This window comes from Ascidia mentula (genome assembly GCF_947561715.1).
Source record: "Ascidia mentula chromosome 3 unlocalized genomic scaffold, kaAscMent1.1 SUPER_3_unloc_12, whole genome shotgun sequence".
NCBI classification, from domain to species: Eukaryota; Metazoa; Chordata; class Ascidiacea; order Phlebobranchia; family Ascidiidae; genus Ascidia; species Ascidia mentula.
Window position 1 is genome coordinate 1 of NW_028113723.1, and position 20,051 is coordinate 20,051.

The 20,051-nt window shown below is 50.1% G+C and overlaps 43 non-coding genes across 43 annotated transcripts; all 43 read right to left on the reverse strand.

Annotated features, from left to right (window-relative positions):
- Window positions 1–270: 270 nt before the first annotated feature.
- LOC145916944 (U2 spliceosomal RNA) lies at window positions 271–468 on the reverse strand. Its single transcript, XR_014405017.1, has one exon. It is a non-coding gene; the product is annotated as a U2 spliceosomal RNA (small nuclear RNA).
- Window positions 469–756: 288 nt separating this feature from the next.
- LOC145916937 (U1 spliceosomal RNA) lies at window positions 757–920 on the reverse strand. Its single transcript, XR_014405010.1, has one exon. It is a non-coding gene; the product is annotated as a U1 spliceosomal RNA (small nuclear RNA).
- A 265-nt stretch (window positions 921–1,185) lies between these two features.
- LOC145916945 (U2 spliceosomal RNA) lies at window positions 1,186–1,383 on the reverse strand. Its single transcript, XR_014405018.1, has one exon. It is a non-coding gene; the product is annotated as a U2 spliceosomal RNA (small nuclear RNA).
- Window positions 1,384–1,671: 288 nt separating this feature from the next.
- LOC145916948 (U1 spliceosomal RNA) lies at window positions 1,672–1,835 on the reverse strand. The gene has a single exon (XR_014405021.1). It is a non-coding gene; the product is annotated as a U1 spliceosomal RNA (small nuclear RNA).
- A 265-nt stretch (window positions 1,836–2,100) lies between these two features.
- LOC145916946 (U2 spliceosomal RNA) lies at window positions 2,101–2,298 on the reverse strand. Its single transcript, XR_014405019.1, has one exon. It is a non-coding gene; the product is annotated as a U2 spliceosomal RNA (small nuclear RNA).
- Window positions 2,299–2,586: 288 nt separating this feature from the next.
- Window positions 2,587–2,750, reverse strand: LOC145916961 (U1 spliceosomal RNA). Its single transcript, XR_014405032.1, has one exon. It is a non-coding gene; the product is annotated as a U1 spliceosomal RNA (small nuclear RNA).
- Window positions 2,751–3,015: 265 nt separating this feature from the next.
- On the reverse strand, window positions 3,016–3,213 carry LOC145916947 (U2 spliceosomal RNA). Its single transcript, XR_014405020.1, has one exon. It is a non-coding gene; the product is annotated as a U2 spliceosomal RNA (small nuclear RNA).
- A 288-nt stretch (window positions 3,214–3,501) lies between these two features.
- LOC145916971 (U1 spliceosomal RNA) lies at window positions 3,502–3,665 on the reverse strand. The gene has a single exon (XR_014405041.1). It is a non-coding gene; the product is annotated as a U1 spliceosomal RNA (small nuclear RNA).
- Window positions 3,666–3,930: 265 nt separating this feature from the next.
- On the reverse strand, window positions 3,931–4,128 carry LOC145916949 (U2 spliceosomal RNA). The gene has a single exon (XR_014405022.1). It is a non-coding gene; the product is annotated as a U2 spliceosomal RNA (small nuclear RNA).
- Window positions 4,129–4,416: 288 nt separating this feature from the next.
- LOC145916943 (U1 spliceosomal RNA) lies at window positions 4,417–4,581 on the reverse strand. The gene has a single exon (XR_014405016.1). It is a non-coding gene; the product is annotated as a U1 spliceosomal RNA (small nuclear RNA).
- Window positions 4,582–4,846: 265 nt separating this feature from the next.
- On the reverse strand, window positions 4,847–5,044 carry LOC145916950 (U2 spliceosomal RNA). The gene has a single exon (XR_014405023.1). It is a non-coding gene; the product is annotated as a U2 spliceosomal RNA (small nuclear RNA).
- Window positions 5,045–5,332: 288 nt separating this feature from the next.
- Window positions 5,333–5,496, reverse strand: LOC145916927 (U1 spliceosomal RNA). The gene has a single exon (XR_014405000.1). It is a non-coding gene; the product is annotated as a U1 spliceosomal RNA (small nuclear RNA).
- A 265-nt stretch (window positions 5,497–5,761) lies between these two features.
- LOC145916967 (U2 spliceosomal RNA) lies at window positions 5,762–5,960 on the reverse strand. The gene has a single exon (XR_014405038.1). It is a non-coding gene; the product is annotated as a U2 spliceosomal RNA (small nuclear RNA).
- Window positions 5,961–6,248: 288 nt separating this feature from the next.
- Window positions 6,249–6,412, reverse strand: LOC145916928 (U1 spliceosomal RNA). Its single transcript, XR_014405001.1, has one exon. It is a non-coding gene; the product is annotated as a U1 spliceosomal RNA (small nuclear RNA).
- Window positions 6,413–6,677: 265 nt separating this feature from the next.
- LOC145916951 (U2 spliceosomal RNA) lies at window positions 6,678–6,875 on the reverse strand. The gene has a single exon (XR_014405024.1). It is a non-coding gene; the product is annotated as a U2 spliceosomal RNA (small nuclear RNA).
- A 288-nt stretch (window positions 6,876–7,163) lies between these two features.
- On the reverse strand, window positions 7,164–7,327 carry LOC145916929 (U1 spliceosomal RNA). The gene has a single exon (XR_014405002.1). It is a non-coding gene; the product is annotated as a U1 spliceosomal RNA (small nuclear RNA).
- Window positions 7,328–7,592: 265 nt separating this feature from the next.
- Window positions 7,593–7,790, reverse strand: LOC145916953 (U2 spliceosomal RNA). Its single transcript, XR_014405025.1, has one exon. It is a non-coding gene; the product is annotated as a U2 spliceosomal RNA (small nuclear RNA).
- Window positions 7,791–8,078: 288 nt separating this feature from the next.
- On the reverse strand, window positions 8,079–8,242 carry LOC145916930 (U1 spliceosomal RNA). Its single transcript, XR_014405003.1, has one exon. It is a non-coding gene; the product is annotated as a U1 spliceosomal RNA (small nuclear RNA).
- Window positions 8,243–8,507: 265 nt separating this feature from the next.
- Window positions 8,508–8,705, reverse strand: LOC145916954 (U2 spliceosomal RNA). The gene has a single exon (XR_014405026.1). It is a non-coding gene; the product is annotated as a U2 spliceosomal RNA (small nuclear RNA).
- A 288-nt stretch (window positions 8,706–8,993) lies between these two features.
- On the reverse strand, window positions 8,994–9,157 carry LOC145916931 (U1 spliceosomal RNA). Its single transcript, XR_014405004.1, has one exon. It is a non-coding gene; the product is annotated as a U1 spliceosomal RNA (small nuclear RNA).
- A 265-nt stretch (window positions 9,158–9,422) lies between these two features.
- LOC145916955 (U2 spliceosomal RNA) lies at window positions 9,423–9,620 on the reverse strand. The gene has a single exon (XR_014405027.1). It is a non-coding gene; the product is annotated as a U2 spliceosomal RNA (small nuclear RNA).
- Window positions 9,621–9,908: 288 nt separating this feature from the next.
- On the reverse strand, window positions 9,909–10,072 carry LOC145916932 (U1 spliceosomal RNA). Its single transcript, XR_014405005.1, has one exon. It is a non-coding gene; the product is annotated as a U1 spliceosomal RNA (small nuclear RNA).
- Window positions 10,073–10,337: 265 nt separating this feature from the next.
- On the reverse strand, window positions 10,338–10,538 carry LOC145916970 (U2 spliceosomal RNA). The gene has a single exon (XR_014405040.1). It is a non-coding gene; the product is annotated as a U2 spliceosomal RNA (small nuclear RNA).
- Window positions 10,539–10,826: 288 nt separating this feature from the next.
- Window positions 10,827–10,990, reverse strand: LOC145916933 (U1 spliceosomal RNA). Its single transcript, XR_014405006.1, has one exon. It is a non-coding gene; the product is annotated as a U1 spliceosomal RNA (small nuclear RNA).
- A 265-nt stretch (window positions 10,991–11,255) lies between these two features.
- LOC145916956 (U2 spliceosomal RNA) lies at window positions 11,256–11,453 on the reverse strand. Its single transcript, XR_014405028.1, has one exon. It is a non-coding gene; the product is annotated as a U2 spliceosomal RNA (small nuclear RNA).
- A 288-nt stretch (window positions 11,454–11,741) lies between these two features.
- LOC145916934 (U1 spliceosomal RNA) lies at window positions 11,742–11,905 on the reverse strand. The gene has a single exon (XR_014405007.1). It is a non-coding gene; the product is annotated as a U1 spliceosomal RNA (small nuclear RNA).
- A 266-nt stretch (window positions 11,906–12,171) lies between these two features.
- On the reverse strand, window positions 12,172–12,369 carry LOC145916957 (U2 spliceosomal RNA). Its single transcript, XR_014405029.1, has one exon. It is a non-coding gene; the product is annotated as a U2 spliceosomal RNA (small nuclear RNA).
- Window positions 12,370–12,657: 288 nt separating this feature from the next.
- LOC145916935 (U1 spliceosomal RNA) lies at window positions 12,658–12,821 on the reverse strand. The gene has a single exon (XR_014405008.1). It is a non-coding gene; the product is annotated as a U1 spliceosomal RNA (small nuclear RNA).
- Window positions 12,822–13,086: 265 nt separating this feature from the next.
- On the reverse strand, window positions 13,087–13,284 carry LOC145916959 (U2 spliceosomal RNA). The gene has a single exon (XR_014405030.1). It is a non-coding gene; the product is annotated as a U2 spliceosomal RNA (small nuclear RNA).
- Window positions 13,285–13,572: 288 nt separating this feature from the next.
- On the reverse strand, window positions 13,573–13,736 carry LOC145916936 (U1 spliceosomal RNA). The gene has a single exon (XR_014405009.1). It is a non-coding gene; the product is annotated as a U1 spliceosomal RNA (small nuclear RNA).
- Window positions 13,737–14,001: 265 nt separating this feature from the next.
- Window positions 14,002–14,199, reverse strand: LOC145916960 (U2 spliceosomal RNA). Its single transcript, XR_014405031.1, has one exon. It is a non-coding gene; the product is annotated as a U2 spliceosomal RNA (small nuclear RNA).
- Window positions 14,200–14,487: 288 nt separating this feature from the next.
- LOC145916938 (U1 spliceosomal RNA) lies at window positions 14,488–14,651 on the reverse strand. The gene has a single exon (XR_014405011.1). It is a non-coding gene; the product is annotated as a U1 spliceosomal RNA (small nuclear RNA).
- A 265-nt stretch (window positions 14,652–14,916) lies between these two features.
- On the reverse strand, window positions 14,917–15,114 carry LOC145916962 (U2 spliceosomal RNA). The gene has a single exon (XR_014405033.1). It is a non-coding gene; the product is annotated as a U2 spliceosomal RNA (small nuclear RNA).
- A 288-nt stretch (window positions 15,115–15,402) lies between these two features.
- On the reverse strand, window positions 15,403–15,566 carry LOC145916939 (U1 spliceosomal RNA). The gene has a single exon (XR_014405012.1). It is a non-coding gene; the product is annotated as a U1 spliceosomal RNA (small nuclear RNA).
- Window positions 15,567–15,831: 265 nt separating this feature from the next.
- LOC145916968 (U2 spliceosomal RNA) lies at window positions 15,832–16,030 on the reverse strand. Its single transcript, XR_014405039.1, has one exon. It is a non-coding gene; the product is annotated as a U2 spliceosomal RNA (small nuclear RNA).
- A 289-nt stretch (window positions 16,031–16,319) lies between these two features.
- On the reverse strand, window positions 16,320–16,483 carry LOC145916940 (U1 spliceosomal RNA). The gene has a single exon (XR_014405013.1). It is a non-coding gene; the product is annotated as a U1 spliceosomal RNA (small nuclear RNA).
- Window positions 16,484–16,748: 265 nt separating this feature from the next.
- Window positions 16,749–16,946, reverse strand: LOC145916963 (U2 spliceosomal RNA). Its single transcript, XR_014405034.1, has one exon. It is a non-coding gene; the product is annotated as a U2 spliceosomal RNA (small nuclear RNA).
- Window positions 16,947–17,235: 289 nt separating this feature from the next.
- LOC145916925 (U1 spliceosomal RNA) lies at window positions 17,236–17,400 on the reverse strand. Its single transcript, XR_014404999.1, has one exon. It is a non-coding gene; the product is annotated as a U1 spliceosomal RNA (small nuclear RNA).
- A 265-nt stretch (window positions 17,401–17,665) lies between these two features.
- On the reverse strand, window positions 17,666–17,863 carry LOC145916964 (U2 spliceosomal RNA). The gene has a single exon (XR_014405035.1). It is a non-coding gene; the product is annotated as a U2 spliceosomal RNA (small nuclear RNA).
- A 289-nt stretch (window positions 17,864–18,152) lies between these two features.
- On the reverse strand, window positions 18,153–18,316 carry LOC145916941 (U1 spliceosomal RNA). The gene has a single exon (XR_014405014.1). It is a non-coding gene; the product is annotated as a U1 spliceosomal RNA (small nuclear RNA).
- Window positions 18,317–18,581: 265 nt separating this feature from the next.
- LOC145916965 (U2 spliceosomal RNA) lies at window positions 18,582–18,779 on the reverse strand. Its single transcript, XR_014405036.1, has one exon. It is a non-coding gene; the product is annotated as a U2 spliceosomal RNA (small nuclear RNA).
- Window positions 18,780–19,066: 287 nt separating this feature from the next.
- LOC145916942 (U1 spliceosomal RNA) lies at window positions 19,067–19,230 on the reverse strand. Its single transcript, XR_014405015.1, has one exon. It is a non-coding gene; the product is annotated as a U1 spliceosomal RNA (small nuclear RNA).
- Window positions 19,231–19,496: 266 nt separating this feature from the next.
- On the reverse strand, window positions 19,497–19,694 carry LOC145916966 (U2 spliceosomal RNA). Its single transcript, XR_014405037.1, has one exon. It is a non-coding gene; the product is annotated as a U2 spliceosomal RNA (small nuclear RNA).
- Window positions 19,695–20,051: the final 357 nt, after the last annotated feature.

The window sequence follows — 20,051 nt, forward strand, 5'->3', positions numbered from 1 at the left end:
AGTATGCTTTGCACAGCTTCTTGAGAGGTAGCATTTTTGTCGTCCGTCCTTGTGTTTGCCGCATTGTGCATTTCACGGCTTGTTTTATCTGGTCTCCGACAAGCACAACAACCAAATGTGCCGTTAAATTAATTGCTCTCCCGTCCTCCCTCTCTACCTCTCTTTCCTTGGCGTGTGCATACAGACGACACACACGCACTCATGGGATGCACCGCTGTTTCGTGCAATTGTTTTGCGAATGATTAACAGATGGTTATTCCCACATGTGTGGGAATGTGGGCCGTGCCTGGAGGTAGTGCAATACCAGGACAACCCGTGGGCAGGTCGAAGCAAGCTCCGGCACCGTGCCCCCTGTCCAAAAATCAGGTTAATACAAAGACATGCAAGCGAATCGCTTGCGTCCCAGGTATTAAACTGAGAAGAACAGATACTACACTTGATCTTAGCTCTAAAGAGCCGAGAAGCGATGCCGCAACATCCACTGAGTCCGCAACGTCCGGAAGAGTCCGTCTCGCATTTGCTGCCAAATTTTATTCCGGTGAAAAATGAAAAAAAAAAAAAAATTTCCTGGTTTTTTTCCTACCGTTTTTGGCAGGCCATTCAAATTAGTTTGTTCACCACATGACGTCACAAACGGACCCATGACCCACCTCCCAACCCCCGACACGACTCCTCCTGACCGTAACAGGCGAATCCCCCCCGTAGAAACTTCGTTTCTACCTTACGTTTTGCTCTACATCAGAGGATTAGTAAAAGACGGGGATAGCGCGAACGCAGTCCCCACTAGCAGAAATTGTACGGCCGAGTTACCCACATTTGGGGTAATCGCAAGGGTCAGCTAAGCCTAAGTGCAATGGCTAAGCCTCGCCCTGGGCCCACCGCCGGCCTGATCACGGTGAAGGCCCCCGTCAGGTAAGTATGCTTTGCACAGCTTCTTGAGAGGTAGCATTTTTGTCGTCCGTCCTTGTGTTTGCCGCATTGTGCATTTCACGGCTTGTTTTATCTGGTCTCCGACAAGCACAACAACCAAATGTGCCGTTAAATTAATTGCTCTCCCGTCCTCCCTCTCTACCTCTCTTTCCTTGGCGTGTGCATACAGACGACACACACGCACTCATGGGATGCACCGCTGTTTCGTGCAATTGTTTTGCGAATGATTAACAGATGGTTATTCCCACATGTGTGGGAATGTGGGCCGTGCCTGGAGGTAGTGCAATACCAGGACAACCCGTGGGCAGGTCGAAGCAAGCTCCGGCACCGTGCCCCCTGTCCAAAAATCAGGTTAATACAAAGACATGCAAGCGAATCGCTTGCGTCCCAGGTATTAAACTGAGAAGAACAGATACTACACTTGATCTTAGCTCTAAAGAGCCGAGAAGCGATGCCGCAACATCCACTGAGTCCGCAACGTCCGGAAGAGTCCGTCTCGCATTTGCTGCCAAATTTTATTCCGGTGAAAAATGAAAAAAAAAAAAAAATTTCCTGGTTTTTTTCCTACCGTTTTTGGCAGGCCATTCAAATTAGTTTGTTCACCACATGACGTCACAAACGGACCCATGACCCACCTCCCAACCCCCGACACGACTCCTCCTGACCGTAACAGGCGAATCCCCCCCGTAGAAACTTCGTTTCTACCTTACGTTTTGCTCTACATCAGAGGATTAGTAAAAGACGGGGATAGCGCGAACGCAGTCCCCACTAGCAGAAATTGTACGGCCGAGTTACCCACATTTGGGGTAATCGCAAGGGTCAGCTAAGCCTAAGTGCAATGGCTAAGCCTCGCCCTGGGCCCACCGCCGGCCTGATCACGGTGAAGGCCCCCGTCAGGTAAGTATGCTTTGCACAGCTTCTTGAGAGGTAGCATTTTTGTCGTCCGTCCTTGTGTTTGCCGCATTGTGCATTTCACGGCTTGTTTTATCTGGTCTCCGACAAGCACAACAACCAAATGTGCCGTTAAATTAATTGCTCTCCCGTCCTCCCTCTCTACCTCTCTTTCCTTGGCGTGTGCATACAGACGACACACACGCACTCATGGGATGCACCGCTGTTTCGTGCAATTGTTTTGCGAATGATTAACAGATGGTTATTCCCACATGTGTGGGAATGTGGGCCGTGCCTGGAGGTAGTGCAATACCAGGACAACCCGTGGGCAGGTCGAAGCAAGCTCCGGCACCGTGCCCCCTGTCCAAAAATCAGGTTAATACAAAGACATGCAAGCGAATCGCTTGCGTCCCAGGTATTAAACTGAGAAGAACAGATACTACACTTGATCTTAGCTCTAAAGAGCCGAGAAGCGATGCCGCAACATCCACTGAGTCCGCAACGTCCGGAAGAGTCCGTCTCGCATTTGCTGCCAAATTTTATTCCGGTGAAAAATGAAAAAAAAAAAAAAATTTCCTGGTTTTTTTCCTACCGTTTTTGGCAGGCCATTCAAATTAGTTTGTTCACCACATGACGTCACAAACGGACCCATGACCCACCTCCCAACCCCCGACACGACTCCTCCTGACCGTAACAGGCGAATCCCCCCCGTAGAAACTTCGTTTCTACCTTACGTTTTGCTCTACATCAGAGGATTAGTAAAAGACGGGGATAGCGCGAACGCAGTCCCCACTAGCAGAAATTGTACGGCCGAGTTACCCACATTTGGGGTAATCGCAAGGGTCAGCTAAGCCTAAGTGCAATGGCTAAGCCTCGCCCTGGGCCCACCGCCGGCCTGATCACGGTGAAGGCCCCCGTCAGGTAAGTATGCTTTGCACAGCTTCTTGAGAGGTAGCATTTTTGTCGTCCGTCCTTGTGTTTGCCGCATTGTGCATTTCACGGCTTGTTTTATCTGGTCTCCGACAAGCACAACAACCAAATGTGCCGTTAAATTAATTGCTCTCCCGTCCTCCCTCTCTACCTCTCTTTCCTTGGCGTGTGCATACAGACGACACACACGCACTCATGGGATGCACCGCTGTTTCGTGCAATTGTTTTGCGAATGATTAACAGATGGTTATTCCCACATGTGTGGGAATGTGGGCCGTGCCTGGAGGTAGTGCAATACCAGGACAACCCGTGGGCAGGTCGAAGCAAGCTCCGGCACCGTGCCCCCTGTCCAAAAATCAGGTTAATACAAAGACATGCAAGCGAATCGCTTGCGTCCCAGGTATTAAACTGAGAAGAACAGATACTACACTTGATCTTAGCTCTAAAGAGCCGAGAAGCGATGCCGCAACATCCACTGAGTCCGCAACGTCCGGAAGAGTCCGTCTCGCATTTGCTGCCAAATTTTATTCCGGTGAAAAATGAAAAAAAAAAAAAAATTTCCTGGTTTTTTTCCTACCGTTTTTGGCAGGCCATTCAAATTAGTTTGTTCACCACATGACGTCACAAACGGACCCATGACCCACCTCCCAACCCCCGACACGACTCCTCCTGACCGTAACAGGCGAATCCCCCCCGTAGAAACTTCGTTTCTACCTTACGTTTTGCTCTACATCAGAGGATTAGTAAAAGACGGGGATAGCGCGAACGCAGTCCCCACTAGCAGAAATTGTACGGCCGAGTTACCCACATTTGGGGTAATCGCAAGGGTCAGCTAAGCCTAAGTGCAATGGCTAAGCCTCGCCCTGGGCCCACCGCCGGCCTGATCACGGTGAAGGCCCCCGTCAGGTAAGTATGCTTTGCACAGCTTCTTGAGAGGTAGCATTTTTGTCGTCCGTCCTTGTGTTTGCCGCATTGTGCATTTCACGGCTTGTTTTATCTGGTCTCCGACAAGCACAACAACCAAATGTGCCGTTAAATTAATTGCTCTCCCGTCCTCCCTCTCTACCTCTCTTTCCTTGGCGTGTGCATACAGACGACACACACGCACTCATGGGATGCACCGCTGTTTCGTGCAATTGTTTTGCGAATGATTAACAGATGGTTATTCCCACATGTGTGGGAATGTGGGCCGTGCCTGGAGGTAGTGCAATACCAGGACAACCCGTGGGCAGGTCGAAGCAAGCTCCGGCACCGTGCCCCCTGTCCAAAAATCAGGTTAATACAAAGACATGCAAGCGAATCGCTTGCGTCCCAGGTATTAAACTGAGAAGAACAGATACTACACTTGATCTTAGCTCTAAAGAGCCGAGAAGCGATGCCGCAACATCCACTGAGTCCGCAACGTCCGGAAGAGTCCGTCTCGCATTTGCTGCCAAATTTTATTCCGGTGAAAAATGAAAAAAAAAAAAAAATTTCCTGGTTTTTTTCCTACCGTTTTTGGCAGGCCATTCAAATTAGTTTGTTCACCACATGACGTCACAAACGGACCCATGACCCACCTCCCAACCCCCGACACGACTCCTCCTGACCGTAACAGGCGAATCCCCCCCGTAGAAACTTCGTTTCTACCTTACGTTTTGCTCTACATCAGAGGATTAGTAAAAGACGGGGATAGCGCGAACGCAGTCCCCACTAGCAGAAATTGTACGGCCGAGTTACCCACATTTGGGGTAATCGCAAGGGTCAGCTAAGCCTAAGTGCAATGGCTAAGCCTCGCCCTGGGCCCACCGCCGCGCCTGATCACGGTGAAGGCCCCCGTCAGGTAAGTATGCTTTGCACAGCTTCTTGAGAGGTAGCATTTTTGTCGTCCGTCCTTGTGTTTGCCGCATTGTGCATTTCACGGCTTGTTTTATCTGGTCTCCGACAAGCACAACAACCAAATGTGCCGTTAAATTAATTGCTCTCCCGTCCTCCCTCTCTACCTCTCTTTCCTTGGCGTGTGCATACAGACGACACACACGCACTCATGGGATGCACCGCTGTTTCGTGCAATTGTTTTGCGAATGATTAACAGATGGTTATTCCCACATGTGTGGGAATGTGGGCCGTGCCTGGAGGTAGTGCAATACCAGGACAACCCGTGGGCAGGTCGAAGCAAGCTCCGGCACCGTGCCCCCTGTCCAAAAATCAGGTTAATACAAAGACATGCAAGCGAATCGCTTGCGTCCCAGGTATTAAACTGAGAAGAACAGATACTACACTTGATCTTAGCTCTAAAGAGCCGAGAAGCGATGCCGCAACATCCACTGAGTCCGCAACGTCCGGAAGAGTCCGTCTCGCATTTGCTGCCAAATTTTATTCCGGTGAAAAATGAAAAAAAAAAAAAAATTTCCTGGTTTTTTTCCTACCGTTTTTGGCAGGCCATTCAAATTAGTTTGTTCACCACATGACGTCACAAACGGACCCATGACCCACCTCCCAACCCCCGACACGACTCCTCCTGACCGTAACAGGCGAATCCCCCCCGTAGAAACTTCGTTTCTACCTTACGTTTTGCTCTACATCAGAGGATTAGTAAAAGACGGGGATAGCGCGAACGCAGTCCCCACTAGCAGAAATTGTACGGCCGAGTTACCCACATTTGGGGTAATCGCAAGGGTCAGCTAAGCCTAAGTGCAATGGCTAAGCCTCGCCCTGGGCCCACCGCCGGCCTGATCACGGTGAAGGCCCCCGTCAGGTAAGTATGCTTTGCACAGCTTCTTGAGAGGTAGCATTTTTGTCGTCCGTCCTTGTGTTTGCCGCATTGTGCATTTCACGGCTTGTTTTATCTGGTCTCCGACAAGCACAACAACCAAATGTGCCGTTAAATTAATTGCTCTCCCGTCCTCCCTCTCTACCTCTCTTTCCTTGGCGTGTGCATACAGACGACACACACGCACTCATGGGATGCACCGCTGTTTCGTGCAATTGTTTTGCGAATGATTAACAGATGGTTATTCCCACATGTGTGGGAATGTGGGCCGTGCCTGGAGGTAGTGCAATACCAGGACAACCCGTGGGCAGGTCGAAGCAAGCTCCCGGCACCGTGCCCCCTGTCCAAAAATCAGGTTAATACAAAGACATGCAAGCGAATCGCTTGCGTCCCAGGTATTAAACTGAGAAGAACAGATACTACACTTGATCTTAGCTCTAAAGAGCCGAGAAGCGATGCCGCAACATCCACTGAGTCCGCAACGTCCGGAAGAGTCCGTCTCGCATTTGCTGCCAAATTTTATTCCGGTGAAAAATGAAAAAAAAAAAAAAATTTCCTGGTTTTTTTCCTACCGTTTTTGGCAGGCCATTCAAATTAGTTTGTTCACCACATGACGTCACAAACGGACCCATGACCCACCTCCCAACCCCCGACACGACTCCTCCTGACCGTAACAGGCGAATCCCCCCCGTAGAAACTTCGTTTCTACCTTACGTTTTGCTCTACATCAGAGGATTAGTAAAAGACGGGGATAGCGCGAACGCAGTCCCCACTAGCAGAAATTGTACGGCCGAGTTACCCACATTTGGGGTAATCGCAAGGGTCAGCTAAGCCTAAGTGCAATGGCTAAGCCTCGCCCTGGGCCCACCGCCGGCCTGATCACGGTGAAGGCCCCCGTCAGGTAAGTATGCTTTGCACAGCTTCTTGAGAGGTAGCATTTTTGTCGTCCGTCCTTGTGTTTGCCGCATTGTGCATTTCACGGCTTGTTTTATCTGGTCTCCGACAAGCACAACAACCAAATGTGCCGTTAAATTAATTGCTCTCCCGTCCTCCCTCTCTACCTCTCTTTCCTTGGCGTGTGCATACAGACGACACACACGCACTCATGGGATGCACCGCTGTTTCGTGCAATTGTTTTGCGAATGATTAACAGATGGTTATTCCCACATGTGTGGGAATGTGGGCCGTGCCTGGAGGTAGTGCAATACCAGGACAACCCGTGGGCAGGTCGAAGCAAGCTCCGGCACCGTGCCCCCTGTCCAAAAATCAGGTTAATACAAAGACATGCAAGCGAATCGCTTGCGTCCCAGGTATTAAACTGAGAAGAACAGATACTACACTTGATCTTAGCTCTAAAGAGCCGAGAAGCGATGCCGCAACATCCACTGAGTCCGCAACGTCCGGAAGAGTCCGTCTCGCATTTGCTGCCAAATTTTATTCCGGTGAAAAATGAAAAAAAAAAAAAAATTTCCTGGTTTTTTTCCTACCGTTTTTGGCAGGCCATTCAAATTAGTTTGTTCACCACATGACGTCACAAACGGACCCATGACCCACCTCCCAACCCCCGACACGACTCCTCCTGACCGTAACAGGCGAATCCCCCCCGTAGAAACTTCGTTTCTACCTTACGTTTTGCTCTACATCAGAGGATTAGTAAAAGACGGGGATAGCGCGAACGCAGTCCCCACTAGCAGAAATTGTACGGCCGAGTTACCCACATTTGGGGTAATCGCAAGGGTCAGCTAAGCCTAAGTGCAATGGCTAAGCCTCGCCCTGGGCCCACCGCCGGCCTGATCACGGTGAAGGCCCCCGTCAGGTAAGTATGCTTTGCACAGCTTCTTGAGAGGTAGCATTTTTGTCGTCCGTCCTTGTGTTTGCCGCATTGTGCATTTCACGGCTTGTTTTATCTGGTCTCCGACAAGCACAACAACCAAATGTGCCGTTAAATTAATTGCTCTCCCGTCCTCCCTCTCTACCTCTCTTTCCTTGGCGTGTGCATACAGACGACACACACGCACTCATGGGATGCACCGCTGTTTCGTGCAATTGTTTTGCGAATGATTAACAGATGGTTATTCCCACATGTGTGGGAATGTGGGCCGTGCCTGGAGGTAGTGCAATACCAGGACAACCCGTGGGCAGGTCGAAGCAAGCTCCGGCACCGTGCCCCCTGTCCAAAAATCAGGTTAATACAAAGACATGCAAGCGAATCGCTTGCGTCCCAGGTATTAAACTGAGAAGAACAGATACTACACTTGATCTTAGCTCTAAAGAGCCGAGAAGCGATGCCGCAACATCCACTGAGTCCGCAACGTCCGGAAGAGTCCGTCTCGCATTTGCTGCCAAATTTTATTCCGGTGAAAAATGAAAAAAAAAAAAAAATTTCCTGGTTTTTTTCCTACCGTTTTTGGCAGGCCATTCAAATTAGTTTGTTCACCACATGACGTCACAAACGGACCCATGACCCACCTCCCAACCCCCGACACGACTCCTCCTGACCGTAACAGGCGAATCCCCCCCGTAGAAACTTCGTTTCTACCTTACGTTTTGCTCTACATCAGAGGATTAGTAAAAGACGGGGATAGCGCGAACGCAGTCCCCACTAGCAGAAATTGTACGGCCGAGTTACCCACATTTGGGGTAATCGCAAGGGTCAGCTAAGCCTAAGTGCAATGGCTAAGCCTCGCCCTGGGCCCACCGCCGGCCTGATCACGGTGAAGGCCCCCGTCAGGTAAGTATGCTTTGCACAGCTTCTTGAGAGGTAGCATTTTTGTCGTCCGTCCTTGTGTTTGCCGCATTGTGCATTTCACGGCTTGTTTTATCTGGTCTCCGACAAGCACAACAACCAAATGTGCCGTTAAATTAATTGCTCTCCCGTCCTCCCTCTCTACCTCTCTTTCCTTGGCGTGTGCATACAGACGACACACACGCACTCATGGGATGCACCGCTGTTTCGTGCAATTGTTTTGCGAATGATTAACAGATGGTTATTCCCACATGTGTGGGAATGTGGGCCGTGCCTGGAGGTAGTGCAATACCAGGACAACCCGTGGGCAGGTCGAAGCAAGCTCCGGCACCGTGCCCCCTGTCCAAAAATCAGGTTAATACAAAGACATGCAAGCGAATCGCTTGCGTCCCAGGTATTAAACTGAGAAGAACAGATACTACACTTGATCTTAGCTCTAAAGAGCCGAGAAGCGATGCCGCAACATCCACTGAGTCCGCAACGTCCGGAAGAGTCCGTCTCGCATTTGCTGCCAAATTTTATTCCGGTGAAAAATGAAAAAAAAAAAAAAATTTCCTGGTTTTTTTCCTACCGTTTTTGGCAGGCCATTCAAATTAGTTTGTTCACCACATGACGTCACAAACGGACCCATGACCCACCTCCCAACCCCCGACACGACTCCTCCTGACCGTAACAGGCGAATCCCCCCCGTAGAAACTTCGTTTCTACCTTACGTTTTGCTCTACATCAGAGGATTAGTAAAAGACGGGGATAGCGCGAACGCAGTCCCCACTAGCAGAAATTGTACGGCCGAGTTACCCACATTTGGGGTAATCGCAAGGGTCAGCTAAGCCTAAGTGCAATGGCTAAGCCTCGCCCTGGGCCCACCGCCGGCCTGATCACGGTGAAGGCCCCCGTCAGGTAAGTATGCTTTGCACAGCTTCTTGAGAGGTAGCATTTTTGTCGTCCGTCCTTGTGTTTGCCGCATTGTGCATTTCACGGCTTGTTTTATCTGGTCTCCGACAAGCACAACAACCAAATGTGCCGTTAAATTAATTGCTCTCCCGTCCTCCCTCTCTACCTCTCTTTCCTTGGCGTGTGCATACAGACGACACACACGCACTCATGGGATGCACCGCTGTTTCGTGCAATTGTTTTGCGAATGATTAACAGATGGTTATTCCCACATGTGTGGGAATGTGGGCCGTGCCTGGAGGTAGTGCAATACCAGGACAACCCGTGGGCAGGTCGAAGCAAGCTCCGGCACCGTGCCCCCTGTCCAAAAATCAGGTTAATACAAAGACATGCAAGCGAATCGCTTGCGTCCCAGGTATTAAACTGAGAAGAACAGATACTACACTTGATCTTAGCTCTAAAGAGCCGAGAAGCGATGCCGCAACATCCACTGAGTCCGCAACGTCCGGAAGAGTCCGTCTCGCATTTGCTGCCAAATTTTATTCCGGTGAAAAATGAAAAAAAAAAAAAAATTTCCTGGTTTTTTTCCTACCGTTTTTGGCAGGCCATTCAAATTAGTTTGTTCACCACATGACGTCACAAACGGACCCATGACCCACCTCCCAACCCCCGACACGACTCCTCCTGACCGTAACAGGCGAATCCCCCCCGTAGAAACTTCGTTTCTACCTTACGTTTTGCTCTACATCAGAGGATTAGTAAAAGACGGGGATAGCGCGAACGCAGTCCCCACTAGCAGAAATTGTACGGCCGAGTTACCCACATTTGGGGTAATCGCAAGGGTCAGCTAAGCCTAAGTGCAATGGCTAAGCCTCGCCCTGGGCCCACCGCCGGCCTGATCACGGTGAAGGCCCCCGTCAGGTAAGTATGCTTTGCACAGCTTCTTGAGAGGTAGCATTTTTGTCGTCCGTCCTTGTGTTTGCCGCATTGTGCATTTCACGGCTTGTTTTATCTGGTCTCCGACAAGCACAACAACCAAATGTGCCGTTAAATTAATTGCTCTCCCGTCCTCCCTCTCTACCTCTCTTTCCTTGGCGTGTGCATACAGACGACACACACGCACTCATGGGATGCACCGCTGTTTCGTGCAATTGTTTTGCGAATGATTAACAGATGGTTATTCCCACATGTGTGGGAATGTGGGCCGTGCCTGGAGGTAGTGCAATACCAGGACAACCCGTGGGCAGGTCGAAGCAAGCTCCGGCACCGTGCCCCCTGTTGTCCAAAAATCAGGTTAATACAAAGACATGCAAGCGAATCGCTTGCGTCCCAGGTATTAAACTGAGAAGAACAGATACTACACTTGATCTTAGCTCTAAAGAGCCGAGAAGCGATGCCGCAACATCCACTGAGTCCGCAACGTCCGGAAGAGTCCGTCTCGCATTTGCTGCCAAATTTTATTCCGGTGAAAAATGAAAAAAAAAAAAAAATTTCCTGGTTTTTTTCCTACCGTTTTTGGCAGGCCATTCAAATTAGTTTGTTCACCACATGACGTCACAAACGGACCCATGACCCACCTCCCAACCCCCGACACGACTCCTCCTGACCGTAACAGGCGAATCCCCCCCGTAGAAACTTCGTTTCTACCTTACGTTTTGCTCTACATCAGAGGATTAGTAAAAGACGGGGATAGCGCGAACGCAGTCCCCACTAGCAGAAATTGTACGGCCGAGTTACCCACATTTGGGGTAATCGCAAGGGTCAGCTAAGCCTAAGTGCAATGGCTAAGCCTCGCCCTGGGCCCACCGCCGGCCTGATCACGGTGAAGGCCCCCGTCAGGTAAGTATGCTTTGCACAGCTTCTTGAGAGGTAGCATTTTTGTCGTCCGTCCTTGTGTTTGCCGCATTGTGCATTTCACGGCTTGTTTTATCTGGTCTCCGACAAGCACAACAACCAAATGTGCCGTTAAATTAATTGCTCTCCCGTCCTCCCTCTCTACCTCTCTTTCCTTGGCGTGTGCATACAGACGACACACACGCACTCATGGGATGCACCGCTGTTTCGTGCAATTGTTTTGCGAATGATTAACAGATGGTTATTCCCACATGTGTGGGAATGTGGGCCGTGCCTGGAGGTAGTGCAATACCAGGACAACCCGTGGGCAGGTCGAAGCAAGCTCCGGCACCGTGCCCCCTGTCCAAAAATCAGGTTAATACAAAGACATGCAAGCGAATCGCTTGCGTCCCAGGTATTAAACTGAGAAGAACAGATACTACACTTGATCTTAGCTCTAAAGAGCCGAGAAGCGATGCCGCAACATCCACTGAGTCCGCAACGTCCGGAAGAGTCCGTCTCGCATTTGCTGCCAAATTTTATTCCGGTGAAAAATGAAAAAAAAAAAAAAATTTCCTGGTTTTTTTCCTACCGTTTTTGGCAGGCCATTCAAATTAGTTTGTTCACCACATGACGTCACAAACGGACCCATGACCCACCTCCCAACCCCCGACACGACTCCTCCTGACCGTAACAGGCGAATCCCCCCCGTAGAAACTTCGTTTCTACCTTACGTTTTGCTCTACATCAGAGGATTAGTAAAAGACGGGGATAGCGCGAACGCAGTCCCCACTAGCAGAAATTGTACGGCCGAGTTACCCACATTTGGGGTAATCGCAAGGGTCAGCTAAGCCTAAGTGCAATGGCTAAGCCTCGCCCTGGGCCCACCGCCGGCCTGATCACGGTGAAGGCCCCCGTCAGGTAAGTATGCTTTGCACAGCTTCTTGAGACGGTAGCATTTTTGTCGTCCGTCCTTGTGTTTGCCGCATTGTGCATTTCACGGCTTGTTTTATCTGGTCTCCGACAAGCACAACAACCAAATGTGCCGTTAAATTAATTGCTCTCCCGTCCTCCCTCTCTACCTCTCTTTCCTTGGCGTGTGCATACAGACGACACACACGCACTCATGGGATGCACCGCTGTTTCGTGCAATTGTTTTGCGAATGATTAACAGATGGTTATTCCCACATGTGTGGGAATGTGGGCCGTGCCTGGAGGTAGTGCAATACCAGGACAACCCGTGGGCAGGTCGAAGCAAGCTCCGGCACCGTGCCCCCTGTCCAAAAATCAGGTTAATACAAAGACATGCAAGCGAATCGCTTGCGTCCCAGGTATTAAACTGAGAAGAACAGATACTACACTTGATCTTAGCTCTAAAGAGCCGAGAAGCGATGCCGCAACATCCACTGAGTCCGCAACGTCCGGAAGAGTCCGTCTCGCATTTGCTGCCAAATTTTATTCCGGTGAAAAATGAAAAAAAAAAAAAAATTTCCTGGTTTTTTTCCTACCGTTTTTGGCAGGCCATTCAAATTAGTTTGTTCACCACATGACGTCACAAACGGACCCATGACCCACCTCCCAACCCCCGACACGACTCCTCCTGACCGTAACAGGCGAATCCCCCCCGTAGAAACTTCGTTTCTACCTTACGTTTTGCTCTACATCAGAGGATTAGTAAAAGACGGGGATAGCGCGAACGCAGTCCCCACTAGCAGAAATTGTACGGCCGAGTTACCCACATTTGGGGTAATCGCAAGGGTCAGCTAAGCCTAAGTGCAATGGCTAAGCCTCGCCCTGGGCCCACCGCCGGCCTGATCACGGTGAAGGCCCCCGTCAGGTAAGTATGCTTTGCACAGCTTCTTGAGAGGTAGCATTTTTGTCGTCCGTCCTTGTGTTTGCCGCATTGTGCATTTCACGGCTTGTTTTATCTGGTCTCCGACAAGCACAACAACCAAATGTGCCGTTAAATTAATTGCTCTCCCGTCCTCCCTCTCTACCTCTCTTTCCTTGGCGTGTGCATACAGACGACACACACGCACTCATGGGATGCACCGCTGTTTCGTGCAATTGTTTTGCGAATGATTAACAGATGGTTATTCCCACATGTGTGGGAATGTGGGCCGTGCCTGGAGGTAGTGCAATACCAGGACAACCCGTGGGCAGGTCGAAGCAAGCTCCGGCACCGTGCCCCCTGTCCAAAAATCAGGTTAATACAAAGACATGCAAGCGAATCGCTTGCGTCCCAGGTATTAAACTGAGAAGAACAGATACTACACTTGATCTTAGCTCTAAAGAGCCGAGAAGCGATGCCGCAACATCCACTGAGTCCGCAACGTCCGGAAGAGTCCGTCTCGCATTTGCTGCCAAATTTTATTCCGGTGAAAAATGAAAAAAAAAAAAAAATTTCCTGGTTTTTTTCCTACCGTTTTTGGCAGGCCATTCAAATTAGTTTGTTCACCACATGACGTCACAAACGGACCCATGACCCACCTCCCAACCCCCGACACGACTCCTCCTGACCGTAACAGGCGAATCCCCCCCGTAGAAACTTCGTTTCTACCTTACGTTTTGCTCTACATCAGAGGATTAGTAAAAGACGGGGATAGCGCGAACGCAGTCCCCACTAGCAGAAATTGTACGGCCGAGTTACCCACATTTGGGGTAATCGCAAGGGTCAGCTAAGCCTAAGTGCAATGGCTAAGCCTCGCCCTGGGCCCACCGCCGGCCTGATCACGGTGAAGGCCCCCGTCAGGTAAGTATGCTTTGCACAGCTTCTTGAGAGGTAGCATTTTTGTCGTCCGTCCTTGTGTTTGCCGCATTGTGCATTTCACGGCTTGTTTTATCTGGTCTCCGACAAGCACAACAACCAAATGTGCCGTTAAATTAATTGCTCTCCCGTCCTCCCTCTCTACCTCTCTTTCCTTGGCGTGTGCATACAGACGACACACACGCACTCATGGGATGCACCGCTGTTTCGTGCAATTGTTTTGCGAATGATTAACAGATGGTTATTCCCACATGTGTGGGAATGTGGGCCGTGCCTGGAGGTAGTGCAATACCAGGACAACCCGTGGGCAGGTCGAAGCAAGCTCCGGCACCGTGCCCCCTGTCCAAAAATCAGGTTAATACAAAGACATGCAAGCGAATCGCTTGCGTCCCAGGTATTAAACTGAGAAGAACAGATACTACACTTGATCTTAGCTCTAAAGAGCCGAGAAGCGATGCCGCAACATCCACTGAGTCCGCAACGTCCGGAAGAGTCCGTCTCGCATTTGCTGCCAAATTTTATTCCGGTGAAAAATGAAAAAAAAAAAAAAATTTCCTGGTTTTTTTCCTACCGTTTTTGGCAGGCCATTCAAATTAGTTTGTTCACCACATGACGTCACAAACGGACCCATGACCCACCTCCCAACCCCCGACACGACTCCTCCTGACCGTAACAGGCGAATCCCCCCCGTAGAAACTTCGTTTCTACCTTACGTTTTGCTCTACATCAGAGGATTAGTAAAAGACGGGGATAGCGCGAACGCAGTCCCCACTAGCAGAAATTGTACGGCCGAGTTACCCACATTTGGGGTAATCGCAAGGGTCAGCTAAGCCTAAGTGCAATGGCTAAGCCTCGCCCTGGGCCCACCGCCGGCCTGATCACGGTGAAGGCCCCCGTCAGGTAAGTATGCTTTGCACAGCTTCTTGAGAGGTAGCATTTTTGTCGTCCGTCCTTGTGTTTGCCGCATTGTGCATTTCACGGCTTGTTTTATCTGGTCTCCGACAAGCACAACAACCAAATGTGCCGTTAAATTAATTGCTCTCCCGTCCTCCCTCTCTACCTCTCTTTCCTTGGCGTGTGCATACAGACGACACACACGCACTCATGGGATGCACCGCTGTTTCGTGCAATTGTTTTGCGAATGATTAACAGATGGTTATTCCCACATGTGTGGGAATGTGGGCCGTGCCTGGAGGTAGTGCAATACCAGGACAACCCGTGGGCAGGTCGAAGCAAGCTCCGGCACCGTGCCCCCTGTCCAAAAATCAGGTTAATACAAAGACATGCAAGCGAATCGCTTGCGTCCCAGGTATTAAACTGAGAAGAACAGATACTACACTTGATCTTAGCTCTAAAGAGCCGAGAAGCGATGCCGCAACATCCACTGAGTCCGCAACGTCCGGAAGAGTCCGTCTCGCATTTGCTGCCAAATTTTATTCCGGTGAAAAATGAAAAAAAAAAAAAAATTTCCTGGTTTTTTTCCTACCGTTTTTGGCAGGCCATTCAAATTAGTTTGTTCACCACATGACGTCACAAACGGACCCATGACCCACCTCCCAACCCCCGACACGACTCCTCCTGACCGTAACAGGCGAATCCCCCCCGTAGAAACTTCGTTTCTACCTTACGTTTTGCTCTACATCAGAGGATTAGTAAAAGACGGGGATAGCGCGAACGCAGTCCCCACTAGCAGAAATTGTACGGCCGAGTTACCCACATTTGGGGTAATCGCAAGGGTCAGCTAAGCCTAAGTGCAATGGCTAAGCCTCGCCCTGGGCCCACCGCCGGCCTGATCACGGTGAAGGCCCCCGTCAGGTAAGTATGCTTTGCACAGCTTCTTGAGAGGTAGCATTTTTGTCGTCCGTCCTTGTGTTTGCCGCATTGTGCATTTCACGGCTTGTTTTATCTGGTCTCCGACAAGCACAACAACCAAATGTGCCGTTAAATTAATTGCTCTCCCGTCCTCCCTCTCTACCTCTCTTTCCTTGGCGTGTGCATACAGACGACACACACGCACTCATGGGATGCACCGCTGTTTCGTGCAATTGTTTTGCGAATGATTAACAGATGGTTATTCCCACATGTGTGGGAATGTGGGCCGTGCCTGGAGGTAGTGCAATACCAGGACAACCCGTGGGCAGGTCGAAGCAAGCTCCGGCACCGTGCCCCCCTGTCCAAAAATCAGGTTAATACAAAGACATGCAAGCGAATCGCTTGCGTCCCAGGTATTAAACTGAGAAGAACAGATACTACACTTGATCTTAGCTCTAAAGAGCCGAGAAGCGATGCCGCAACATCCACTGAGTCCGCAACGTCCGGAAGAGTCCGTCTCGCATTTGCTGCCAAATTTTATTCCGGTGAAAAATGAAAAAAAAAAAAAAAATTTCCTGGTTTTTTTCCTACCGTTTTTGGCAGGCCATTCAAATTAGTTTGTTCACCACATGACGTCACAAACGGACCCATGACCCACCTCCCAACCCCCGACACGACTCCTCCTGACCGTAACAGGCGAATCCCCCCCGTAGAAACTTCGTTTCTACCTTACGTTTTGCTCTACATCAGAGGATTAGTAAAAGACGGGGATAGCGCGAACGCAGTCCCCACTAGCAGAAATTGTACGGCCGAGTTACCCACATTTGGGGTAATCGCAAGGGTCAGCTAAGCCTAAGTGCAATGGCTAAGCCTCGCCCTGGGCCCACCGCCGGCCTGATCACGGTGAAGGCCCCCGTCAGGTAAGTATGCTTTGCACAGCTTCTTGAGAGGTAGCATTTTTGTCGTCCGTCCTTGTGTTTGCCGCATTGTGCATTTCACGGCTTGTTTTATCTGGTCTCCGACAAGCACAACAACCAAATGTGCCGTTAAATTAATTGCTCTCCCGTCCTCCCTCTCTACCTCTCTTTCCTTGGCGTGTGCATACAGACGACACACACGCACTCATGGGATGCACCGCTGTTTCGTGCAATTGTTTTGCGAATGATTAACAGATGGTTATTCCCACATGTGTGGGAATGTGGGCCGTGCCTGGAGGTAGTGCAATACCAGGACAACCCGTGGGCAGGTCGAAGCAAGCTCCGGCACCGTGCCCCCTGTCCAAAAATCAGGTTAATACAAAGACATGCAAGCGAATCGCTTGCGTCCCAGGTATTAAACTGAGAAGAACAGATACTACACTTGATCTTAGCTCTAAAGAGCCGAGAAGCGATGCCGCAACATCCACTGAGTCCGCAACGTCCGGAAGAGTCCGTCTCGCATTTGCTGCCAAATTTTATTCCGGTGAAAAATGAAAAAAAAAAAAAAAATTTCCTGGTTTTTTTCCTACCGTTTTTGGCAGGCCATTCAAATTAGTTTGTTCACCACATGACGTCACAAACGGACCCATGACCCACCTCCCAACCCCCGACACGACTCCTCCTGACCGTAACAGGCGAATCCCCCCCGTAGAAACTTCGTTTCTACCTTACGTTTTGCTCTACATCAGAGGATTAGTAAAAGACGGGGATAGCGCGAACGCAGTCCCCCACTAGCAGAAATTGTACGGCCGAGTTACCCACATTTGGGGTAATCGCAAGGGTCAGCTAAGCCTAAGTGCAATGGCTAAGCCTCGCCCTGGGCCCACCGCCGGCCTGATCACGGTGAAGGCCCCCGTCAGGTAAGTATGCTTTGCACAGCTTCTTGAGAGGTAGCATTTTTGTCGTCCGTCCTTGTGTTTGCCGCATTGTGCATTTCACGGCTTGTTTTATCTGGTCTCCGACAAGCACAACAACCAAATGTGCCGTTAAATTAATTGCTCTCCCGTCCTCCCTCTCTACCTCTCTTTCCTTGGCGTGTGCATACAGACGACACACACGCACTCATGGGATGCACCGCTGTTTCGTGCAATTGTTTTGCGAATGATTAACAGATGGTTATTCCCACATGTGTGGGAATGTGGGCCGTGCCTGGAGGTAGTGCAATACCAGGACAACCCGTGGGCAGGTCGAAGCAAGCTCCGGCACCGTGCCCCCTGTCCAAAAATCAGGTTAATACAAAGACATGCAAGCGAATCGCTTGCGTCCCAGGTATTAAACTGAGAAGAACAGATACTACACTTGATCTTAGCTCTAAAGAGCCGAGAAGCGATGCCGCAACATCCACTGAGTCCGCAACGTCCGGAAGAGTCCGTCTCGCATTTGCTGCCAAATTTTATTCCGGTGAAAAATGAAAAAAAAAAAAAAATTTCCTGGTTTTTTTTCCTACCGTTTTTGGCAGGCCATTCAAATTAGTTTGTTCACCACATGACGTCACAAACGGACCCATGACCCACCTCCCAACCCCCGACACGACTCCTCCTGACCGTAACAGGCGAATCCCCCCCGTAGAAACTTCGTTTCTACCTTACGTTTTGCTCTACATCAGAGGATTAGTAAAAGACGGGGATAGCGCGAACGCAGTCCCCACTAGCAGAAATTGTACGGCCGAGTTACCCACATTTGGGGTAATCGCAAGGGTCAGCTAAGCCTAAGTGCAATGGCTAAGCCTCGCCCTGGGCCCACCGCCGGCCTGATCACGGTGAAGGCCCCCGTCAGGTAAGTATGCTTTGCACAGCTTCTTGAGAGGTAGCATTTTTGTCGTCCGTCCTTGTGTTTGCCGCATTGTGCATTTCACGGCTTGTTTTATCTGGTCTCCGACAAGCACAACAACCAAATGTGCCGTTAAATTAATTGCTCTCCCGTCCTCCCTCTCTACCTCTCTTTCCTTGGCGTGTGCATACAGACGACACACACGCACTCATGGGATGCACCGCTGTTTCGTGCAATTGTTTTGCGAATGATTAACAGATGGTTATTCCCACATGTGTGGGAATGTGGGCCGTGCCTGGAGGTAGTGCAATACCAGGACAACCCGTGGGCAGGTCGAAGCAAGCTCCGGCACCGTGCCCCCTGTCCAAAAATCAGGTTAATACAAAGACATGCAAGCGAATCGCTTGCGTCCCAGGTATTAAACTGAGAAGAACAGATACTACACTTGATCTTAGCTCTAAAGAGCCGAGAAGCGATGCCGCAACATCCACTGAGTCCGCAACGTCCGGAAGAGTCCGTCTCGCATTTGCTGCCAAATTTTATTCCGGTGAAAATGAAAAAAAAAAAAAAATTTCCTGGTTTTTTTCCTACCGTTTTTGGCAGGCCATTCAAATTAGTTTGTTCACCACATGACGTCACAAACGGACCCATGACCCACCTCCCAACCCCCGACACGACTCCTCCTGACCGTAACAGGCGAATCCCCCCCGTAGAAACTTCGTTTCTACCTTACGTTTTGCTCTACATCAGAGGATTAGTAAAAGACGGGGATAGCGCGAACGCAGTCCCCACTAGCAGAAATTGTACGGCCGAGTTACCCACATTTGGGGTAATCGCAAGGGTCAGCTAAGCCTAAGTGCAATGGCTAAGCCTCGCCCTGGGCCCACCGCCGGCCTGATCACGGTGAAGGCCCCCGTCAGGTAAGTATGCTTTGCACAGCTTCTTGAGAGGTAGCATTTTTGTCGTCCGTCCTTGTGTTTGCCGCATTGTGCATTTCACGGCTTGTTTTATCTGGTCTCCGACAAGCACAACAACCAAATGTGCCCGTTAAATTAATTGCTCTCCCGTCCTCCCTCTCTACCTCTCTTTCCTTGGCGTGTGCATACAGACGACACACACGCACTCATGGGATGCACCGCTGTTTCGTGCAATTGTTTTGCGAATGATTAACAGATGGTTATTCCCACATGTGTGGGAATGTGGGCCGTGCCTGGAGGTAGTGCAATACCAGGACAACCCGTGGGCAGGTCGAAGCAAGCTCCGGCACCGTGCCCCCTGTCCAAAAATCAGGTTAATACAAAGACATGCAAGCGAATCGCTTGCGTCCCAGGTATTAAACTGAGAAGAACAGATACTACACTTGATCTTAGCTCTAAAGAGCCGAGAAGCGATGCCGCAACATCCACTGAGTCCGCAACGTCCGGAAGAGTCCGTCTCGCATTTGCTGCCAAATTTTATTCCGGTGAAAAATGAAAAAAAAAAAAAAATTTCCTGGTTTTTTTCCTACCGTTTTTTGGCAGGCCATTCAAATTAGTTTGTTCACCACATGACGTCACAAACGGACCCATGACCCACCTCCCAACCCCCGACACGACTCCTCCCTGACCGTAACAGGCGAATCCCCCCCGTAGAAACTTCGTTTCTACCTTACGTTTTGCTCTACATCAGAGGATTAGTAAAAGACGGGGATAGCGCGAACGCAGTCCCCACTAGCAGAAATTGTACGGCCGAGTTACCCCACATTTGGGG